We start from the raw sequence: 21305 nt of genomic DNA, 5'->3' as shown, positions 1-21305 counted from the left end.
TGTGAATATCCCGTAGAATTGCATTTGTGGATACCGAGCATCCCCATCCACACAGTACATACAATCAGTCTGTGTATATAAGGCTCATCTGATGTACTTACATTTTTTACATTCCTTACGGACATTGTGTTTTGCTTTCGGGGCATGGGATCCGTAGCAACAATAATTTCTGTCTCATTTATAATTCTGCTCTGAAGAATGATAATAAACAATCTCGGATCTCAAATCCACCTATGGTTAGCATTACATATTAGACAAAATGTTTATTTTTGTGTTTTTGTGGTGCATTATTAACGTTCATTATAACATTTGCTGCTGAATATCAAATGGCATAAAAGACAAATATTCTTTGAAAATATGCATTGCACTAAAAGGTTTTTATTATAAACACTTGTGGAGTGCATTGTGAGAGATGTTAAACAGGAAGGGAAATGCTTCCTGATTTTCACTGGAGACAAAAGTTCCAGACAATAGCACAAACTGAGGAACTCTATTTCTTTCATTCCCAACAGATCCACCCACTGACATAAACATTTACGGGATATTGATGGGATTTGTCTTCTTCCAAAGGAGAAAGCATCAACTCCGTGTAATATTAAAATTAATGAAGTTGCCTAGATGTATTGAAGGGATTGAGTCTGTTCAATTTCTTCTAATGCGAAACAATGACTGTATTTTAAATTAGGTTTTATTTCCAAATGTTCAGTACTGGTAGCATATTAATATAGAAAGAGCAACTTAAAACATGCCATGTCTGCACTTTCACTACCTCGTTATTTGCACTATTTATTTACTTTTCCACTTTATCATAATTTATGTTTTAAAATTGTACTGCTGCTGCAAAACACCAAATTTCTGGTAATTTAAATCGGTGACCATAAATCTGATTGAGATTCTTTCTATAACTTTGTTATGTATGTTGTTATTGCTTTCCCTTTCACTACAATGCACTATTGTAATGAATAAATCCGTATGGATAACATGCAAAAATAAGCTTTTTAATGACATGGGTCAATAATAAACCAATTTACCAAAAAAATAGCTACAGAGCCCCATGCGTCTCTGCAAAGTGATTGACAAGTAGGCAGCGCGCCTTGGAAGAAAAAGTAAGGGAAGGTGGTACCGGCGCCAAAAGGAGGCGGGGTCAGAATTTTACGTCATGGAAACAGTGACGTCATTCAGCCCGCCCATCCGCGTCGCGTCTCCAATCGCCGACAGCGTCGCTGGTGGAGGCGGAGGCTTCGCCCACTTTTTTCTCGATCCGGGTTCCTCTGGGATGGGCGGGATTTTCTCCCCTCTCCAATGGGCGGGCGGGCCTGGTGGTCACGTGGAGGGGTAGGTTCGGCGGCCGGGCGATGGGGGGAGGGGACGGTCGGGGAGAGACTAGCTGCCGGTCGGGTAGTGTGGCGTGTTGGCCGGGCTCCTCCATCCACCTGTTTGCAGGGCAGGACTCAAGCCTCCCCTCCCCCCTCACTCCATATATCTCTCACACACATACTGACAACAACAACAAGCGCCGTAGCCGCCGCCTCAGCTCCCGCTCTCATACACGCCTCCGGCATCCTGGTGTGGGCGCCGGCCTGGGCCAAAGGGCCTCGCAGCCCTAACCCCTTCAACACTCCTCTCCCCCACACCCACACAAAAAGAAGCAGGTGGACTGGTGTTTACCCGTGTCCACTCTCAACGCAATGTGGCCCTGAAGCGGGCCTCGGGGATCACCCCCCCCCCCCGAGCCTCTCACTTGCGGGGAAAGCCCAAGCCCAGCGGCTGATTCCGCCTAGGGGTTCCAGCCGAGCCCGGAGAAGTGACTAAAGGGGTGGGGTGGGGGTTTGGGAGGTAAGGTGGGGGTGGAGAGGGGTGGTGAAGCCGTTGCCGGTAGGATTCTCCTCCCTCCAGCCACCCTCTTTGTGCCGCCTTGTTTACAACAGGATTCCCTCCACCAGGTAAGCCACGGATGGCTCTGTCTTTCTTAAGCAAGCATGCCATTTAATCTTCCCCCGGATATTTTTGTAGGCAGAGTTGGGTTGCAGTTACTCCCCTGTCACCCTTTGCATGGTCCGTATGTGCAATGTACCCGGCGCTTTGCAGGTCAGATAATCATCTGCTCTTCATTTAACTGTTTCCATCCTGAGTTTTGCAAATTATACCTTTATTCCTATTAGCTTCAGATGCCATGTAATCTATCTATCCCGGTTAATATCCAAGTGCGTTGCTGATTAAAGCCAGATCGTTCTTTGACCTTGAATTAAATTAGTTCAACTTGCACCCACCCGCCTCGTGTCTCTCTGAGCCCGTCTTGGGCTTTAGCTACTGCGTGTTGGAAGCGGGATAGCGGCATGAACACGAGGGGAGGTGTCCTCCTCGCTTCACCTCGTGTGTCTTAATAAAAAGAAACAGTTCTGACTTCCATCTGGCGGTGCACTCGTGGCCGCAATTGCGCGAAAATGCATTCATCGTGAGCTTTCAAAGACTGCTCTTCTAGTGTAATGTGTGTTGTAAAGCCAGTCGAGTTGTGCAGCCGAGGTGCATTTTTAGAAAGGGCTTGGGCAACTTTGTATCTTGAATCAGTTTAGTCTTCTGTGGTGAATTCTGCCTTTCGTGGGGTTGCTTGCATCGGACCTGCTTTACCCTCTCCACGCTCCTCAACACAAAAAGGCTACAGGCGGTACAGTCATGATACCTGCACTGGTTTCACATCCTCCTAATCATCCATTTTGTACCACCAACGTCTGTAATTATATCCGTATTTATAAGACGTAAGTTCCTTCATGAATCATCCTCGAGCAGTGCGAATGGCCCGATGTTAGTTCAATACAGACGGCTAAATGTTGAGTTGTGTTGTAGCTGTGGTGTCTAAGTGTTGAGTTTCATTGATCAGTTGTTTATCTTATCGTGCGGTAAGTGTTTTACTGATGTACAGTTTAATATTGCGAGTTGTTTGGAATTACTGTCTGTTCGAATCGGCTGTATGGAGTAGCATGTCAATTTACATTCAAATTATGTTGCTTATCGTATTGCTAAAGCGCAATCAGAGATTCTTGAGTAAGGCAATTTTTAATACGTTTAAGGTTTCTATGCATGCAGAGTTGTTTCCAGGCATGGGAAATGTGTTGTCGAAGATATCGACATTTCTACACGCATTATAATTGTAGCCCCACTTGCTGAGGAAGATGTGCCATCTAGAGAGAGGTGCCTGCATATGTCATTTTTTAAATAACTTGTAGTGAATTGTAACTTTCTGGAGAGGCGATACAAATGATTGGGAGATGAGTCTTAGATTAATCACGAGATGCCCGATGCGGAGAACTTGTAAGGGTGGGGGTTGGATTTAATGTGATACTTGGATGCCTCGAAGGTTTAGTAATTTTCGCCTGCAGTGGGGCATCTAACTTGTGGGTTCAAACGCCCTTTTCATTTAATTATATTTTCTTTAAGTTGGAATCTATAATTGTGCAGACTATTGACTGTTCAAAGGATACACTGACTGAGAATCTGTGGGAAAGAGTACAAACGTGACGGCAATGTAGCGTACGGTCTCGACAAACTTGATATTCACGATTTAGGCACCCAGTGAGTAGGAAGTAGGATCCCAAGACCAGATGGCTGTAACTTATTTTCCAAGATTGGAGTTTTTCCACTCAAATAGTGACGTCGTCGCCACTATATTGCTGGTATTAGTCGGCCATCAATCACTGATTGCACACAAGGACAATCTGCTGCCCGCGAATGTCCATGTCCACTTGAAAATGCGAACAATGTTGCCTTACCAAAGTAATTGGTACGATTAGTGAAACTGGGTGAGTATTTTGTGTTGGTTAAAAGATTTATTAGCAGGTAATGATCGTTCTCTATTTGAACGTTTTGGTGTGCAATTTTCGCTTTGCAGCAAAATTTTTAACAAGGCGTTGATTGTGCTTTAAGTTATTTAAATTAACCGGTGCGTATACTGATGTTCTATAGGGTTAAGTGCCATTCAGTAAAATCAATGAACGGTGCTAGTTAGGTCTTGATCTCAAATTTTCTTGCTTTGATATGAATAATTTTAGTAGTCTGAAGCCAATATAATGCCTTGAATTGCACAGAGGCTTTTGTATGAAATGATCATTAATTTTTTTCAGTAAAGTTTTTTTTAAAAAAAAGATGGGGTGGTTTGAGCAAGTAACATTTAGCTATAATTTGCACTGATTTTCCTTTAAATGCCTGCAATTCATCCATAACCTGTTACATCCTGTTTTGTAATCTTTTGGTGTTAACAGACCATATTTTGGCATTAATTACAGATTAAGTAGATGCCAAATGGATTGTACCCTGAGAACAGGCAGTAATTTTGTCATTTATGTCCACAAAAATGTGAGCAAACAATTTAACCTTTAAAAAACTCTAGTTCAATCATTGTCTGATTTTCCTGATACTTGTTCTTAAATATACTTGGCTCATTACTTCTAGGACATAACTAAAAAGCTTTCCAATTAATCAGTTCACTCTGAAACATTATATTAATGCAACCACTAATTTCCCTATTCCCCTAGTGTAGTTTTCTCACCCCCTGCTGAAATTAGTTTTAAAGAATAACTACCCATTCTGTATTTCAAATAATTTTTTTCATTCGCTTAACTGATTGTATTTTAATTTCAGAATGGTGCATTGGACATGTGAAATTGTATTCCATCTTCGAGTTTAATTTGACCTCTACAAATAATGGTATACTGAATTGCATTAAATTTTAACTTGTGTACCAAAAGTCTCCCCTAAATTTCTCAGCATTTTGACTCTTAGGACTACTAAACTAGTTCAACCTAGTTTCTGAAACTGAAGTAAAGAAGCAAAATCCGTTTCTAGAATATGACTTGCTGGACTTTTTAAAATTGGAGTGCCAGTATCACAGACTAATGAATACACTCATTAGTTACAAGGGAAGATTCTCTATAGACTTGTCCATTAAATGGGCCGGAACAATTTATTAAACCAGTAGACTAAACAGACTTGCCCTAGAATGTCAGTAGTAAAACTACAGCATAGACGAATAAGTGAATAAAAATCAGAGTATCAATCCAAAATTTGATCTGTTTACGTTCACTTAATTAAGTAGAAATGAAGAACTTCTGAAGTATGAAATATTGACTCAGTGACTTTCTAATCCTGATTCTAAAATTGACTTAAAGATGAAGTGGAAGTTCAGACAAAGTTTTGTGTGAAATCAAATTACACTCAAGTTCTTGGAACAATTAACAAAAATTTTCTTATCCAAAATATTTGTTTTAAAGTGCCAATCCCCTGAGATAAGTGCCAATCCCTGAACCGGATTTGATCAGGGACCTCGAGGTAAAGGAACCATTAGGAGGTAGTGACCATAATATGATATGTTTTAACCTACAATTTGAGAAGGAGAAGGGAAAATCAGATGTGTCAGTATTACAGTTGAACAAAGGGAACTATGGAGCTATGAGGGAGGAGCTGGCCAAAGTTCAATGGAACAATACCCTAGCAGGGAAGACGGAACAAAAATGGCAGGTATTTCTGGGAATAATGCAGAAGGTGCAGGATCGGTTCATTCCAAAGAGGAAGAAAGATCCTAAGGGGAGTAAGGGGTGGCCGTGGCTGACGAGGGAAGTAAATGGCAGTATAAAAATAAAAGTGAAGAAGTATAACATAGCAAAGATGAGCGGGAAACCGGAGGACTGGGAAGCTTTTAAAGAGCAACAGAAGATAACAAAAAAGGCAATACGCCAAGAAAAAATGAGGTACGAAGGTAAACTAGCCAAGAATATAAAGGAGGATAGTAAAAGCTTCTTTAGGTATGTGAATAGCAAAAAAATAGTTCAGACCAAAATTGGGACATGGAAGACAGAAACGGGTGAATTTATTATGGAGAACAAGGAAATGGCAGGTGAGTTGAACAGGTACTTTGGATCTGTCTTCACTAGGGAAGACACAAACAATCTCCCAGATGTAATAGTGGCCAAAGGAACTAGGGTAAAGGATGAACTGAAGGAAATTTATATAAGGCAAGAAATGGTGTTGGATAGACTGTTGAGTCTGAAGGCTGATAAGTCCCCAGGACCTGATGGTCTGCATCCCAGGGTACTTAAAGAGGTGGCTCTAGAAATCGTGGATGCATTGGTAATCATTTTCCAATGCTCTTTAGATTCAGGAACAGTTCCTGCTGATTGGAGAGTAGCTAATCTTGTCCCACTTTTCAAGAAAGGAGGGAGAGAGAAAACAGGGAATTATAGACCGGTTAGCCTGACGTCAGTGGTGGGAAAGATGCTGGAGTCAATTATAAAAGGGGAAATTACAACACATTTGGATAGCAGTAGAAGGATCAGTCCGAGTCAGCATGGATTTATGAAGGGAAAATCATGCTTGACTAATCTTCTGGAGTTTTTTGAGGATGTAACTATGAAAATGGACAAGGGAGAGCCAGTGGATGTAGTGTACTGGGACTTCCAGAAAGCTTTTGATAAAGTCCCACATAGGAGATTAGTGGGCAAAATTAGGGCACATGGTATTGGGGGCAGAGTACTGACATTGATTGAAAATTGGCTGGCTGACAGGAAACAAAGAGTAGTGATTAACGGGTGTCTTTCGGAATGGCAGGCTGTGACCAGTGGGGTACTGCAAGGTTCGGTGCTGGGACCGCAGCCGTTTACAGTATACATTGATTTAGATGAAGGGATTAAAAGTAACATTAGCAAATTTGCTGATGACAAAGCTGGGTGGCAGTGTGAAATGTCAGGAGGATGTTATGAGAATGCAGGGTGACTTGGACAGGTTGGGTGAGTGGGCAAATGTATGGCAGATGCAGTTTAATGTGGATAAATGTGAGGTTATCCACTTTGGTGGCAAGAACAGGAAGGCAGATTACTATTTAAATGGAGTCAAGTTAGGAAAAGGGGAAGTACAACGAGATCTAGGTGTTCTTGTACATCAGTCAATGAAAGCAAGCATGCAGGTACAGCAGGCGGTGAAGAAAGCTAATGGCATGCTGGCTTTTATAACAAGAGGAATTGAGTATAGGAGTAAAGAGGTCCTTCTGCAGCTGTACAGGGCCCTGGTGAGACCCCACCTGGAGTATTGTGTGCAGTTTTGGTCTCCAAATTTGAGGAAGGACATTCTTGCTATTGAGGGAGTGCTGCGTAGGTTCACAAGGTTAATTCCCGGAATGGCGGGTCTGTCATATGTTGAAAGATTGGAGCGACTGGGCTTGTATACACTAGAATTTAGAAGGATGAGAGGGGATCTGATTGAAACATATAAGATTATTAAGGGATTGGACACACAGGAGGCAGGAAGCATGTTCCCGCTGACGGGTGAGTCCAGAACTAGAGGTCACAGTTTAAGAATAAGGGGTAGGCCATTTAGAACAGAGATGTGGAAAAACTTTTTTACCCAGAGAGTGGTGGATATGTGGAATGCTCTGCCCCAGAAGGCAGTGGAGGCCAAGTCTCTGGATGCATTCAAGAGAGAGTTAGATAGAGCTCTTATAGATAGTGGAGTCAAGGGATATGGGGAGAGGGCAGGAACGGGGTACTGATTGTGTATGATCAGCCATGATCACAGTGAATGGTGGTGCTGGCTAGAAGGGCTGAATGGCCTACTCCTGCACCTACTGTCTATTGTCTATAAGGGAAGAAGTGAAGAGTGAATTTGCCTTAACTATAAGATAAATGCACCTAAGTAGTGGCTGCCAAACTAATTCTATCTATCAACTGTTACATTGCTGGGAATAGCAAAAAGCAGATTTTTGTATGAAGCATTCTGTAGCGATGGGGTGAAATCTTGTTTCACGTACATATAATGGGTTGTTCCATCACAGCAATGTACAATAGGTGATTTACAAAACTTTTAACATGTCTGGTAACACTTGTGCCATTCAGTAAAATGTTCAATTAATGAACTTAACTAAACCTTGCTGTTTGAATAGCTAACTAGTTGGAATTTAATAACCCTTTCTTCCTACCACTGACTAATGGTACTGTCAGTATAAAAGCTTCATTGAAAGGAGTGGACAGGGGAGGAAGGAATGGTCCAGTTCAACTTGTTTATCTCTAACTTGGTCTGCCTGTAATGTTAAAACCCTTGGACTGCCGGGAAGAATTAATGAGTAGTCCCTGACTTGTGAACATTTGGTTTTGACTGAATTTAAATTCCTCATATATGTCATTTGCTTGTCTTATTCAATCTATATACTCTAGTAGTCATTGTTACAAGTAGATGAGCTCTGTTTCAACTGTTCTAATAGGTGTGCAAGGTAAGTTAAAGGAAAAGCTATAATTACACTGCTGCTGTCAGAGACTAACCACTTCCAATTGTAGTGCAAATACGGGAGCAGCGGTTTCTTGTACTGTCTGTGGTACTGGATATCCAGTTATTTTTATGCACTTTCAGGCTATGGATGGGTTTTCAATTATGTGCATGAATAGGTCACCTTGATCAGATTTTTGAACAAATACACTTTCTTCCTCTTAACCCACCTCCCGCCCTATCCCACGAATAACTTGCAACTTGTACATTTGTATAAGAAAAGTATTGGGAGACCAAATCCATCATGGTCCACCTTTAATGATTATTGCAGAGAAAAGAAATACAATTCATCGATCTGGGTGTTGAGCCATTTTCTTCCTATTTTCTGGATCTGCTGGTGGCAGTAAGCAAAGTCTCTATTACTGGGTATTTATTTTTATACACTTTCAGAGCATGGATGTGTTTTCAGTTATGTGCATAAATAGGTCACCTTGGTGATCAGATTTTGAACAAATACATTTTCTTCCTCAACCCTACCCCCCGATTCTACAATTAACTTGTACATTCAAGATTGCTTACTGTCATTTCCAGTACACAAGTGAAAAGGAAAATGAAATAATTGTTACTTGGGATTTGATGCAGCACAAAAAAAAAGATAAAGGGCACCAATAAATATTAAATGCATATGATAGCTTGTATACATATGTACATTAAGTGAAGCTAGACACAGGAGTCTGTACATTAGATGACTGGATATGAAAAGTAATGGTGGTTGGAGGGGTGGGTTATTGAGTGGAGCTGTTGATCAGCCTTGCTACTTGGGGAAAGTAACTGTTTTTGATTCTGGTATTCTTGGTGTGGGTGCTACGTAGCCTCCTCCCAGATTGGAGTGGGACAGACAGTCCTTGAGTAGGGTGGGTGGAATCCTTCATGATGTTACTGGGCCTTTTCTGACATCTTTCTGTGTCTATGTCCTTAATGGTGGGTAGGCTGGTGCCAGTGATTCATTGAGCAGTTTTGATTACCTATTGTAGAGTCTTATTGACATAAGAGAAACATTTAACTGTGAGACCAAATACATAGTGGACCACCTTCAGTGACAATGTAAATGAAATAGATTGAATTCATTGATCGGTGTTGGGTCATTTTGTTCCCATTTTCAGAAACTCTTCCCTGAAATGCCTGTCTTTTAAAAAAAAAAAAAAAAATTTTGCCACCATCTCAGTCATACTTTTATTGCTCATTTTAAATCCTAACAATACTAAATTAGGAATAATGCTTTTCACATGCAATTTAGGATAAAATATTCAGAAACCCTTCTAATTGTGTCTCCATGAAATGTTAGTCAATGCACAATTTACAGTATAGTTGGACCATAGTAGAGGTGCCCAGCATGGTGACTTTTGTGGGATGATGCTGCTGCTACATTGTTCCAGTGACCCAGGTTCAATTCTGATCTTGGGTGCCGCATGCAAGGAGCTTAACCTGGATCATGTAGGTTTTCTCTGGGCTCTGGTGTCCTCCCACATTTCAAAGACACTCTTATGTTAATCAGCGATGTTAAATTATCCTGCTGCAGATAGGTGGCAAGAAAATTAGAAGATGCTGGGCATGTGATAAAGCTTTCAGAGAAATGGCTCGTTATGCTCTAGTGCCTGCATAAACTTCATGGGCCAGATAACTTTCATGTTTTAAGAGACATAAAAATGAGTGAACAATTGGAAACTCACCTGGCTGTAAGTTGTACAGTTTCATTGTTATACAGAATTGTAATTGGGTGCTAGTTTTTGTTAAATGTGTTTCACCTTTGAATGTTGACACTCTGGTTTGAATGTCCCTTGTGTAATATTTGAGGTTGAGGAAGTATAGATTTAACTTACAAGCATTGAAGGTTGGCGTTCATGTTCCATTTATAACTAAACAAGCAGAGCTGGATATTCACCCTTTATCAGTATGGTTTGTATTTCTACCCTCCAATGCAAATTAATATGAGCTGGCTTTAGAACCAATGCGAGGGTATAAATTTGGTCGTATAATGCCTATGTGCAACCGAATTTCTATTTGAACTGTGATTTTTTTCAGCAATTCATATATCATGTAGGCTACTTGCATATCTTCAGTACCAATTTGCAGAATTTTTCGGTGTTTAACAGTGACAAAAATGGCCCGTGGCATGATGAGACGATTAGAATCTTGTTAAATGCATATTTCTCATTATAATCATCCACTTGGTTTTGTCGTCATTCTTCACAATGTGTGGTGCCTGCTTAGTTGGGTGGTGCTTAGGTTGTACCATAAAGTTGCTTGAAGGCAAACAGTCTGTAATTGCTGCTTAAATTGTATACAAGATTAAATTTAATTTTATTTTTGGAAAATACTTGTGCATACCAATGTTCAGAGGCATCGTTGAAATGGAAACTGCCATTTTGGAAGAAATATTCTACACTGAATATTTTCTATCTTCATATTCTTGCCAGCTTTTAAATAGAAATATTTGTTTTTATGCCCCTTGAATGCAATGAATCACTAATTCTGCAATTAGTTTCTATTTTGCTCAAAGAATTGGCTGTGCACTGTGACGCTCTTGGTTTACAGATTGAGGTTCATAACTTTGTACATTACAGCAATTGAATGCATCTTAATGAAATGGTTCTGTCTCATCCAAACTTGTGGCTAATGAATTCCAGACTACAGCACTCATAAGTGAAAGAATTTCCCTTCAATTCCCTCTTGAATTTGTCCACCAATTTATTCAAATATATGCCCCCTCCATTTGTTGACCTCTACAGGAAATGGGTCACTTGAATCCACAATGTTTGGAACAAAGATGTTTCTAGACGTTGTTCTGCAGATGAAATGTTACACTTCTGGAGCACCCTTGCAACTTTCCTCTGTATTAGTCTTGCAGTAATATGTGAAAAGAAGCTGCCTCGAGAATGTGGTATCTCACTGCCTCATGGAAATTACTAGCCCAGGGTGTCTTGAACTGGAGTCTCAAGTTAATTTGTCTTGATGGCTCTGAGTCTGTACTCACTGGTTTAGAAGAATGGGGGGGGGGGGTGGATCTCATTGAAACCCCATTGAATATTGATAGAGTGGATGTGGAGAGGGTGTTTTCAATCGTGGGGGAGTCTAGGACCAGATGGCACAGCCTCAGAATAGAAGAATGTCCTTTTAGAACAGAGATGCTGAATTTCTTCAGCCACAGGGTAGTGAATCTGAGGATTTCATTACCATAGATGGCTGTGGAGCCCAAGTCATTGGGCATATTTAAAGTGTAGGTTGATAGGTTCTTGATCAGTCAGGGCGTCAAAGGTTATGGGGCAAATGGGGTAGAGAGGGATAATAAATCAAACATGGAATGGCACAGCAGACTCCATGGGCCAAATGGCCCAATTCTGCCTCCATGCAATCACCTGCCTTCCCTCCTTCAGCAGATCTGGTATCATGAAACTCGTCAATCATCTCAGAATCCTCGATATGAATGGAAATCACTCACTCTTGATTTCTATGGATTGCCTAACTGCTGGAGCTGCGATTTTGCTGCTTTTCTGATGTCGTCTTTCTCTGCTTGACAAAAATAACCATGGATACTGCACAGCAAGGCCTGCTTTTGCAAGGGATCAGTCTGTATGGATTCCAGTGACTGACTACCTATTTTTAATACCTGGTATTTGTGTAGTATTCTTTTGACTTGCTTGCCACTTTCGTTCACTGATCAATTAAGCTACAGCTTTCTTCCAGACTACCAAACACACTGGTCAATTTCTTTATTGTGTCTACATACAGTTAGGATAGAGAGTTGTGGCCATATATTGGTGCCGTACCATGGTGACACTTCGTAGGTTGCCTAGCACAATCATCACTGTATGTTTTAATGTACATGTGACAAAGCTAACCATTAAATCTAAATTATTATTAAATATCACAAAAGTGAGGGACATTGAGTTCTGAGGAATCACAGGGCACAAAGCCGATCTGCTATTATTGCTATCAAATTTGCCACTTTGTTGAACTCGAGCTTGTATTATTTTGACTTTCAGATGAATTCTTGCCAAACTGTTGTTGAAATCATATTGTGTATGTCAACCTAGTACCCTCATTGCCCATCATTGCCACTAAGTTAGTTTACCTTTTCAGAGCCAGAGATTGTAATCAAGGCTTCATGACCACACCCATGTTCTCATCAGTGGGAGGAGCTAGAGTTCTGGCTGGTATAAAATTGTTTCTTCAATCAGTGCTAAGAAATAGAAGAATACTTCTGCTTCTCTAATCCAGACAAGTGAGCCATGGTTGGAGTTTTCCTGGTCAGTCTTCTTATGCCTTGTACTGCTTTAAGTAAAAGTAATGATAGCGTTAACAATGGTTGCAATTGCACTCGATATATAAATCTAATTTGCCTCAACTTTGCTTTGGCTTTTTCCAAGGAGAAAGTCACTGGTATTTAAATTGCTCTTTTAGGGACATGTTTTAGAGATTTATTTTGACTTTGTTAGTTATTTTGGATCATATAAGCTGAAGCCTTGAGATCAGAAGCTCACAAGGATGTTAACTGTCAGGTGAAATGTGGGTGATTATGTACAGGAATTAATTGTCTAACAAATTAAGATGTGAATGTGCTTGAGTGTTGAACAAAATAGATAGCCTTAATTGTTTGTAGCTTTATGCTTTAAGAATCCTTAGCTTTAAATTGAGTGAAAATGACCTCTTATTCTGGAGAGAGTTAGAACTTGGGTATTTGAGTTGATTTAAGTCTGGCACCAGTGTGCCAGTTTGATTCCCCTTTTAGTCTCTAAAGGGACAAATTTAAAAAAAAATCTTTGGGCTCATTTGTATTGTTGATCTGAAGGTTTTGGATTTAATGAGTTCTCACACTTAATGTAGATCACTGTAAATCATTAATTTCCAATCTAGTTTGAAAATGAAGTATCCGCATGCTCCGGTTACGATTGGCACAATGTTAGCTAATTTATTATTTGCTTTGAAAGGCAACTGTTCCTCATGCAAAATCTTAAGTGAATTAGATCACTTGCTTTTCCACGGCTGTTGTCAGTAAAGGCAAGTAATAGAGCCAAATCTGTGGTTGCATGTTTGCTTTGTCTGCTCATTAATAATGGAAGTAGATCAGTCCGTGTCAGATTGTTTGATCCATCCACTCATAAGGTGCTTGACAATGGATGGAAAATTATTAGATCAAAACAAAACCTATGTGAAGAAAACTTGGATTAGTTTGTGTGGCGGAAGCCTAATATTCAATTAATTTGCTTTTCTAGTTTATAAATCTTTGAACTTGTGTTAACTAAATTATTGGTATATGTCAAGCATATTTCTGCCTACAATTATGTCATACTGAATAAGTGTCATGTTAATTCAGCGCTTCAAATGAGTTTGGTTTCTTTCTTTTTTTTTCATTCATGTTTAATATATGAAATGCAAGCTCTGCTTTTTCTCAGGTCAAACAATCTAGAACTCTAAGATAAACAGTATTAATATTTTGGCACAGAATTCTTCATGATTTAACAAAGAAAGTAATTTTTTAAAAAGTGCAATGAGGCCTCTAGATTAGTTAAAGCAGATTAGTTTCACACTGTATCTTGATATTATGTAAATTATGTGGTTCTTCATGCTGACTGGCTGATCAAAGTATGTGGTTAATTTCCTTTATTGATGTGTATCACCTTGAGCAGAATATAGGAGCAGTTTTCTTGATGCTGAAATTTATTTTTCTAATGGTGTTTTGTAATATTTTAGCCAACTGTCACATGCAATATGGAAAATTTGATCTGTACAGGTTTTGTAGTTGGAAATACAACGCAGAACCGGGCTTTTCAGTCCAGAGTCCATGCTGACTACCAACCCCATTAATATTTTATTAAACCCTTTCTATTCGCTCCACTTTCTCTCCACCACCACCTCCCCCGTCCCCTCTGGAGATTCTATCATTCGCACACAATACCAAGGGCAATTTTGAGTAACCATCTTGCCTGTCTATGGGATGGGTAAGGACACTGGAGGAACTCTGGTTGTGGAGAGAATGTGTGAACTCCACACAGTGGGCTGAGGTCAGTATTGATCTTGGGTCTCTGGTGCTATAAGCTAGTAGCTCTATCAGCTGTGTCACCCTAATTTTTAGATAGTATAGATAAAATAGCACACTAGGAAATCATTAATAAGCAGAGGTAAGTAAATGCACAAACCTTTATGGCATTCTTATTTCCTCCCTTTCACTTTACACTCTCCATTTTGCAGCAGAAATTCTGGAAAAATCTGTGCTCAGTGTAGACTGCTCCACGTTGATCCCCCTGTACCACAAGGAAAATCTTGGTAAATAGTGCAGTGGATATTTAAGTGCTCGTGTTCTCTGCTGATTTCTTGGTTTACTTGCTGAGTAGGAAGTAGAGTGAATTAGTTTGATGTCAGTTGAGGACAAAAAGTAGATTGTTATGATCTTGCAATACCTTCTGCAGGAAGTTGGTACATAGTTTAAAGATTTGATATTTAAAATTTGCTACTAATGCATTTTGTTTCAAATTAGGAATACTCTTTTGGGTGGTTCCATTTACAGCATTATGAACACATTTAATACTGCGATTTTTGTTATGTCGTGGACTTCTGATATTTCGAAGTGAGCCTATGGGTTAGGTACTTAGTGGTTGGAAAAGCCAGCTATTTTCAGCTTGTGCAGTGATGTATCAGGTCAGTACCTAACTCGTGTTGCTTACTTTGTCTCATGTGCAAGGTGAGCTAGGAAATATTGATCTTGAATGACCCCTAGGGATCTGGCATGCTTTGGCTGAGGATGAGTCAAACTCCCTGGCAGATTGTACATCAGTGTTGAAATTATAAAATAGGGGTTACCAATCTTTTTATGCCATTAATTAAGGAGTTTGTGGGCCCCAGACTGGGAGCCCCTGTTGTATACCCATGGTAAGTTAATGAGTTGCATGATCTTGTTGGCAATAGTCAGCAAGGCTTTAGGCGGGGGAGAACCTGTCTCAAATTAGTTTTTGTTTGAGGTGGTGATGGAGATGAAGGTGGATTTTAGTAAATAATGTGATATGTTCCTTCATGGTCAGCTGGTCCAGAGGTGGGATCCATGTTGAGTTCATGTGTCGGATACAGAATGGACTTGGTCATGGCAGTCTAGAGGTTTGGTGTTTATCTGACTGTAGGACTGACCAGTTTTCTGCAAGGATCAGTGCTATATAGTTTGCCACTATGGTCAGTACAGATGTGATAGGCCAAAAGGCTTGTTTCTGTGCTGCTGTGTTCTATAAACCTTGAAGGGATCTTGTACAATCTTATTCAAAGTGGCCAGATGTGTTGCATTGTTATGATAACAGAATACAATGTTCTCTAGTTCACTAATTGGCAAGGGGAGATAATTTTATTATTCAGGGCAGACTTTTGTCCATGTCAATTTATTTATCAACTTAACAGATAAGAAGGGCAAAAACTTGCAAGTTCTTCAATAAAGTAGGGAGAGAGCCTTTTTGTGCTCATCCTCTATTTAAACACAGGTGATGTTGGAATAGCTTAGTTAACAGAATATCCAGACAAACTAAATAGTATCAGTTCTTTCAATCCAAGTAGAAATCTGAGCGAAGGACCTGAATGCCTGCTCCCTTCTGTGTTTGTGTAAATAGTTTATTACTTGGATTCCACTCATTTGTACTGCTACCTGTTTATGCATACAGTTGCAAAAAAATGTTTGAGAGCTCTTTACAATTCCCTGGTTTTCTGCATTAATTACTCATAAAATGTGGTCTGATCTTCATCTAATAATAGACAAGCACAATCTGCTTAAGCTATAACACACAAACAATTGTACTTTTCGTGTCTTTATTGAACATATTGTTTAATTATTCAGACCAGGCTGAGAAAAATGTGAACCCTGGTATTTAATAACTGGTGGAACCTCCTTTAGCAGCAATAACTTCCTCCCAGTGTTTCCTGTAGCTGCTGATCAGACTTGTGCAACGGCGAGGAGGAATTTTGGACCATTCCTCCATACAGAACTGTTTCTGGGATACCTTACATGAACAGCCATCTTCAGGTCATCCCACAGCATCTCAATTGGGTTAAAGTCTGGACCCTGACTTGGCCATTCCAAACACGCATTTTCTTTTTTTTACCGCATTCTGTTGATTTACTGTTGTGCTTCAGGTCATTGTCTTGTTGCATCATCCAACTTCTATTAAGTGTCAGGTGATGGACCACTACCCTGTCATTCTCTTGTAAACTGTCTTAATACAATTTTGAGCTCATTGTTCCCTCAATGATTGCATGCAGGCCAGGCCCTGAGGCAGCAAAACAGCCCCAAATCATGATGCTTTTTCCACAGTACTTCACAGTTAGGATGAGGTTTTGGTGTTTGTGTACGGTGTCCTTTTTCTCCAAACATAGCGGTGTGCATATCTGCGAAAAAGTTCAACTTTTGTCTCATCTCTCCACAGAACATTGTCCCAGAAGTGTTATCGAACATCCAGGTAGTCTTTTGGAAACTTGAGACATGTAGCAAGATTGGTTTTTTTTGGAAAGCAGTGGTTTCCTCCATAGTGTCCTTCCATGAATACCATTCTTCAATGCTTTTCCTTATAGTGGACACATAAACAGAGACTTTAGCAAGTTATAGAGATTCCTGCAGGTCTTTTGCTGTTACCCTTGGATTTTTATTCACCTCCTTCAACATTGCTTGTTGTGCTTTTGCTGTGATTTTTGCAGGACGCCCACTCGTAGGGAGGGTAGCAACAATACTGAATTTCCTCCATTTGTAGACAGCTTTTCTTACTGTGGACAGATGAGCACTCGGGTCTTTAGAGATGTTTTTTATAGCCTTTTCTGGCTTCTTGCATCTCTACAATTTCTCTGAAAGTTGTTTTGATCGAAGAATGGTGCAGATGAACAGATCTTTCTTGAGAAGAGCAGGCTCTGTCAGTAACCTGACTTTGTCTTTTTTTATAGGGCAACCCACACCTCCAATCTCAACTCATTGATTGAAACACCTGACTCCAAATAGTTTTTGTAGAAGGCATAACCCCAGAGGTTCACATACTTTTTTGAACCTAGACTGAATGTTTAAATGATGAGAAGAAGCATGATTGTTAGTTTAGGTAGATTGTGTTGGTGGCTGTGACTTAGATGAAGATCAGACCACATTTTGAGTAATTAATGAAGAAAAATGGATAATTTCTAAGGGTTCACAAACTTTTTCTTGCAACTGTATTCATTTTACACAGTGCTACAAGATGCTGTAATGTAAGTCATTGACTTAACAAATTGATCTTTCTCTGTCCCTAGATGCTATAGAACCCAGTGCTTTTAAATTTTAATTTAAATTAGTCAGATTTGTAAAGTACAGAAACACTAATTCCATACCAATTATCAACCACCTGTTAACAGTAGTCATACTCTAATCCAATGTTTAATGCTCTCCACATTCCTGTCTGCTGCCGGAAACTCTTAACCTACCGCAGTGGTAATTAACAATAATGGGCTAACCAACTCATTTTGGGATGTAAGAGGAAGCCAGACTACCCTGGTGAGCATTCACGCAGTTGGAGGCAAAGCATGCAAACTCCACGCAGGCAGCACTCGAGGCTGAGCTCAAACACAGATTGTCGGAACTGTGGGGTACAGCACACGTTACTATCAGTTACAAATTATGCAAGGACTGAACCTGAATAAGGCTGATGGGTGATACTGCAGCATTTCTGGCTATGTGCCATCCTTGGGGCTTGTTCAGAGTTCAATCTTTGAATAATTTGTAAATAACAGCATCTCAGTCAAATGACAAATTGATGAAATTCAAAGTAATGAATAGGACTTAAATACTGAACAATGTTGTTTTATTTGTAATGTCCTGGTTAAGATTTCTACTGCTGTTCTGTGAGCTATTTTTATTTTAGCAGTTTTCTGCAAAAGCAGTATGTCCTGCTAGTAATAGAGTTTTGGTTAAAGACAAGGAGCCATGTTGTCCAACTTAGGAATGTTGTGTCAGCCAGTCGGGGTTGTCTTGGCATGTGTTTAACTTTCTGCCTAGTAGGGTGGATGGAAGTCTCTCGAGAGTTGGATGGGATCAGATTTCTGAAGGACAGTAGGCTGTTTTGGGATCTTTTGGTGGGAGCAGGACACAAGGGAGGATACCTGTAGAATGTCATTCGAAGGGGAGACCCTGTTGTCAGAAGTGCTTTGTGCAGATGAATGGTTCCAAAGAGGGAGTGCCAATACTCCTGAGTTAGTCAGTTTTTTTAAGATGGTCTTTGAGGGAAGTTTGATCTGTGGCTGGTGTCTTTCATGCAGAAAGTGGTTTCAGCGCATGAGTGAAGCAATACACCCAACTACAGAAACGAGCTCCAATATTTGTGTGCACATTTGAACTGGCTTGACTAATGAGTTATTTTGTTTTCCTGTTAACTGGTAAAGTTGAAAAATTGGTAAATATACTTTATAATTTTATGTCAGTGTACGATCTGTCATTTCTTGGTGACTGGTAATTCCGTACGAGGCAGTATTTACACAGCATTCACTACAATCAGTGTTCCTTAACCGCAATGTCCTCACTTTCCGTGTTTGGTTAAATCCAAACTGTACCAACCCTAGACATGTGTAACCTATGGAAGGTGGCCTTATGCCTGCTAAGTCACATGGTTGTTGACAGATGAGAATATCTACAGATGCTGGAAATCCAAGCAGTACACAAACTGCTGGAGCAGCTAAGTAGGCTAGACAGCATCTATGGAAAAGAGATCAGTGGACATTTAGGTCTGAGACCATTCAGTCCTGCTGAGTTCCTCCAGCAGTTTGTGTGTATTGCTTAGTTGTTAGTAGAGCTAGTTAGTGAGCCAAGTTCATATAAGAGCCCTGGTGAGAGGGTTACATATTGGTTTCCTTTTGAACTGAATTATCCTCGTGTGTGACCTTGTTCAAAATTCAAAGTAAAATTTATTATCAGAGTGTATGCATGTCACCAACACACAGCCCAGAGATTCTTTTTCTGCAGGCATACTTAGCCTATAGAATAGTAACTGTAAACAGGATTTGTAAACTGTAAACATCAGGAACTGTAAACTAAAATCAACTGCAAATGCAGATAACAAATAAATAGTAATAAATAACCAGCGTGAAAGAACAAGAGTCCTTAAATGAGTGTAGTTATCTCCTTTTGTTCAAGAGCCTGATGGTTGAGGAGTAGTGACTGTTCTTGAACCTGGTGGTGCAGGTCCTGAGGCAACTGTACCTTCTACCTGGTGGCAGCAGTGAAGATCTTTGGATGCTGCTTTTCTACAACAGTGTTTCATATAGTTGTGCTCAATGTTTGGGAGAGTTTTACCTGTGATAGTCTGGGCCAAGTCTACTACCTTTTGTAGGATTTTCTGATCAAAGGCATTGGTGTTTCCAAACCAGACTGTAATGTAACCAGTTAGCACATTTCCATCACACATCTATAGACGTTTGCTAAGGTTTTTGATGACATGCTGAATCTCTGCAGACTCATGAGGAAGAGGCGTTGACATGCTTTCTTCACAATCATATTTGTATGAATTTAATAGAAGTTGAATATGTAGTTACAGGGTTCTCATGGAAGTTGTAGATCAAGTTTAAACCCAGATTCTGCAGAATTTAGAAATCTGGGGCAATACACACGAGGCTGGAGGAACTCATCTGGTCAGACAGCATCAATGGCAATGAATGCTTCAGGCTGAGACCCTTCATCAGGATCATATGGGTCATAGGTCCTAATAAACGGTCGTGGCCCAAAACATCAACTGCTTATTCATTTTCATAGATGCTGCCTGACCTGCTGAGTTCCTGCAACTTTATCAATGGTTCCATTTAATATCAGAGAAAGTATTCAATATACAAACTGAAATTCTTACTCGCTGCAGACATCCTTGAAACAGAAGAAAAACCCCAAAGGATAAATGACACAAATGTAAGAAACCCTAAATCCTCTGTCCCATTCCCACACACAAGCAGCATTAACCTCTCTCCCCCCACCCCAGTGTATGTTAATTAAGTTTTGGTTTTCCTTTAATATGCTTAAAATTTGTGCAACAAACACTTCCTATTTAATACCAGAGGATTACCTCAATATTTCCCACATTCCATCTGACATGTTGCCCATTTGGGATGTTGAGAATTCTTAGCAGGGTAGATGTGGACAGCACACTTCATTGGGATAGAGGTGTGACTGGAACCAGGGGCCACCCGTGTGACAAGTAGTGAGTTACTTTTCCTTGGGACAGGAAGGTGGAGGGGCTACAGCTCTTGAATTTTCTTTGTATTCACTTGTCTATATCTTTGTATCCTTCCTAATATCTATAATGTCATCCAGCTGTGGATCAATGGCAAAGTTGAATAATATAACACGTGGTTTCCTCATTCAAGTCATTGTGTATATCCAGCATTAATCACTGACACTCATTGAGCCAGTTTTCCAATCTTGCCAGTCATTTATTCCTATAGTTTCGTTGTTATCCAATTCTCCAACTGTCACTTCATTACTGTGCAACCCCAGAAAATATTAAATGTTCTTTTACATGGTACCTTTCAAATTTTTTTTTAACAGATACACATCTTCCATTGATTAGCCCTTATCTATTCACTACAGTACTTACAACCTCAAAAAGCTAACAGATTGGTAGGACAAGATTTCCCCATTATAAATCCATGTTGACCGTTTACAGAATTGCCTCATTTATAGAACAGTACTTTTTCCTACTTGAGAGAGGCTAATTGGTGTCTAATTTCCTGTTTTGTCTCCATCCTTAAATTTGCTACCTTCTAATTTGAACCATGCTATAGTATGCAGAATTTTGGAAGACTGCAACCAGTGCATCCACTGGTTTGTGGATTTATTGCCTGTGGATGCCTTTCATTTTCATCAGTAAATTTTTAATATTGATCTCAAGCTGGTTCAAGTGAATTTCATCCTCATAGAACTGCTCTTTCCCTGTGCCAGCATCCATCATTTCTCCCATTCCGGTCTATGAGCCAAGTCCTCTTGTTTTTGTCCTTTAACAATTTATATATGGCCTGGGTAATAATAACTTTGTATT

At 40.0% G+C, this 21305-nt stretch overlaps 1 protein-coding gene across 7 annotated transcripts in view; it reads left to right on the top strand.

Moving 5' to 3' along the window:
- Positions 1–1341: 1341 nt before the first annotated feature.
- LOC140734619 (plasma membrane calcium-transporting ATPase 1-like) overlaps positions 1342–21305 on the top strand; it is a 119106-nt gene continuing 99142 nt past the window's right edge. For 2 of the 7 annotated variants that reach the window (XM_073058839.1, XM_073058845.1), the window contains exon 1: positions 1342–1943. The gene's annotated coding sequence lies outside the window, so the exon portion shown is untranslated. The other 5 variants (XM_073058844.1, XM_073058842.1, XM_073058840.1 and 2 more) reach the window with 5 other exon arrangements.

The sequence above is a fragment of the Hemitrygon akajei genome, chromosome 10 (genome assembly GCF_048418815.1).
Source record: "Hemitrygon akajei chromosome 10, sHemAka1.3, whole genome shotgun sequence".
NCBI lineage: Eukaryota > Metazoa > Chordata > Chondrichthyes > Myliobatiformes > Dasyatidae > Hemitrygon > Hemitrygon akajei.
The sequence above is the reverse complement of the archived record's forward strand: the minus strand, read 5'-3'. Positions and strand labels throughout refer to the sequence as shown.